Below are 3,376 nucleotides of genomic sequence, written 5' to 3'. Positions count from 1 at the left end.
CGGGGTCCTAAGCTTGAAAGCCATGAGTGTCAGAAGGTTTCTCAAATGCCTTGGACACACAGGGCCTGCCACCCAAGAAGCAACGCGTTGCCTGGGAGGCCGAGTGTTACCATCAGGAAGTAGGAAGTCATGGGCCTGCACAACCAGCCAGGCTCTCCCAAGCAAGGGCAACGTCAAGTTCAGCTCATCACACCACAGCTCCGAAGAGTTAGCCAAGCCGTAACCGGTTTGGCTCAGTAGATAGAGCGTCGGCCTGCGGACTGAAAGGTCCCAGGTTCGATTCCGGTCAAGGGCATGTACCTTGGTTGCAGGCACATCCCCAGTAGGAGGTGTGCAGGAGGCAGCTGATCGATGTTTCTAACTCTCTATCCCTCTCCCTTCCACTCTGTAAAAAATCAATTAAATTTTTTTTTTAAAGTGTTAGCCCAAAAGATTTCGGATTGGAGACATCTAGTTGCACACTCATTCCTCAACGGTAGCAGCCCTCTGACCAACAGGTCCTGGAATACACTTAGTTGTTTAGGAAGCATCTGCAGATGTGCAGGTCTGGTTAGCAGTGGTTCTCAACCTTCTGGCCCTTTAAATACAGTTCCTCATGTTGTGACCCAACCAGAAAATGATTTTCGTTGCTGCTTCCTAACCGTCATGTTGCTACTGTTAGGAATCGTCATGTAAATATCTGATCTGCAGGATGGTCTTAGGCGACCCCTGTGAAAGGGTCGTTCGACCGCCAAGGGGTCGCGACCCACAGGTTGAGAACCGCTTTCTAAATCATTTTTTTCAAACAGAGCCTCATTCACGTTTTGATTTTGCACTGGGCCCAGTGCTGGTTAACTCCAAATCGATCATAGGCCTAAATGTAAGAGCAGAAACTCGGAAACTCTTAGAAGAAACTATGGGAGTAAATTTTCATGACCTTGGGTTGGACAAAGCCTTCTTAGATACAACACCAGAAGCATACCCAGCAAAAGCAAAGTACATAAACTGACTTCAACAAACTTTCCAACTTCTGTGATTCAAAGAATACCATCAAGCCGAGACCGGTTTGGCTCGGTGGATAGAGCGTCGGCCTGCGGACTGAAAGGTCACAGGTTTGATTCCGGTCAAGGGCATGTATCTGGGTTGCGGGCACATCCCCAGTAGGAGATGTGCAGGAGGCAGCTGATTGATGTGTCTCTCTCATCGATGTTTCTAACTCTCTATCTCTCTCCCCTCCTCTGTAAAAAATCAATAAAATACATTAAAAAAAAACACAAAGAATACCATCAAGAAAGTGTACATATAATCCTAATGCTGGGATAAAAATATTTGTAAATCATATATCTGATAATGAACTTGTGTCTAGAATATAAATAATTCTTGCAATGCTATACTAAAAAGACAAGCAATCCTCAGAGGGAAGGTAGGGGAGGGAGGGGGTTAGGGGGAGAGATCAACCAAAGGTCCTATATGCAAGCCTATAGGCCTAACCAATGGACACAGGCAACAGGGGGTAAGGGCATGAGTTGGGGAGGGGGGATGGAGGGTAGTGTGGGGATAAGGACACACATGTAATAACTTAATCAATAAAGAAATTCTTTTTAAAAAGCAATCTCATTTAAAATATGCAAGGAATCTAACAAACATTTGTCCAAAGAACATATGCAGATGGTCAATAAGTACATGAAAAGATTCTCAATATAATTAGCCATCAGGGAAATGCAGATCAAAACCACAGTGAGATACTACATCACCCCTACCAGGGGACAGAGGACTATGATCCAAAAGACAGGTAATAGCCCTAGCTGGTTTGGCTCAGTGGATGTATGCTCACACATACATACACACATGCACACACACACATGCACACACACACACACACACACATCAGGGAACCACTGGCCCATCCCCTGCAGATGGCTGCGGGAAGGGATGGAAGAATGAAGGGGGAGGTAGCCACATGCATAATAAAGTCAAAATTGGGCAGGGGGGTGCCTCACCAGAGAGGCCTGTCAGTCTAACATGTGGGAAAGATCAGTGACTAGGGAGTCGACCCTATTAGAAGCCACAAAATCTTGGAAAAATGATTACTTTGAAAAAGCTCTGGGTTGAAATCCCAGGAGACAACGAGCTCCTTCCCTTAGCCTCAGACGCTGGACCCTGATTGCTCTAAGCTTTTCATAGCAACCACATTGTTCTGCGACAGTGATTGGTCTCAGAGTGGACATGTGACCCATGTCTGGCCAATGGAATGAATCATAAAGAGAAGTTTGCTGAGGTTTTATAAAGTAGAGATTTCTCACTCCCCAAAATAAGGTTGTTGTAGAAAGAAAAACCCTTTACTATCCTTCCTTCCTCCCTATGTCTGACGTGAAGAAGTGATGCGTGGGACACCCACAACTATCTGCAAATAGGAGCATAAACTCACGAGATTCATGATATGCTCCCCAGCTTCTGATACCGCTGAGTCACAGAGTCAACCCAAGAGTTCTTATCATCAAACTTCTAGATCTGTGAGATGATCAAATATTGTCTTTTCACTTAATTCTGTTAATTAATATTTTTAAAAAATATTTTTATTGATTTCAGAGAGGAAGGGAGAGGGAGAGAGAGATAGAAACATCAATGATGAGAGAGACTCATTGATCAGCTGCCTCCTGCACGCCCCCTAGTGGGGATCGACCCCGCAACCCAGGCATGTGCCCTTGACTGGAATCGAACCAGGGACCCTTTAGTCTGCATTCTGACGCTCTATCTACTGAGCCAAATCAGCTGGTGCTGTTAATTAATCTTTTTAATTAATGATAAAGGTATCCTGAGATAAAGCCCCATTCATCACCCTCCCATTAAGTTGGTTAAGAAATTTGAGACATTAATAGAGGATTCCACTTTTTTGGGGACCATGAGCTGTACAGATGGATGTTTCTTTTGGCCATTGATCATCTTTCTTGACTTTATGGAAAGACATCTGCAGTGGGAGAAAACAAGCCCATCAGGGAAGGAAACAGAGCTAAGAGACGTTGACTGTAATAAAGTTAATTCTTGTAGTGATACTGGCCTCAGCTACCTTATCTGTACAATGGGCATATTAATTCCTACCATGCAAGACTGCTCAGAGAAGGATTTAACTACCATTTGTAAAGTGCTTGATTCCATTAACTTTGCATTTGAAACCCTTGGCTAACGAAGTAGTCCAGCCTACCCAGCCAAGGAGATTAATGCTGTTATTTGATAGTATTTGAGAGTTTGGGGGTAGATCCTAGAAGCAGTGTGTGTGGGCTTGAAAACTGGTTTCCCTGGAAAAACACTTTGGCATCTGATCCAATTTTGCCTTGGTTTTAGTAACGGTGCTCAGAGATGCCAAAGGAAGGAAGAGGGGAGAGGAAGAAAGGGAAGG

Source organism: Myotis davidii, unplaced genomic scaffold (genome assembly GCF_000327345.1).
Source record: "Myotis davidii unplaced genomic scaffold, ASM32734v1 scaffold1277, whole genome shotgun sequence".
NCBI classification, from domain to species: Eukaryota; Metazoa; Chordata; class Mammalia; order Chiroptera; family Vespertilionidae; genus Myotis; species Myotis davidii.
The sequence above is the reverse complement of the archived record's forward strand: the minus strand, read 5'-3'. Positions refer to the sequence as shown.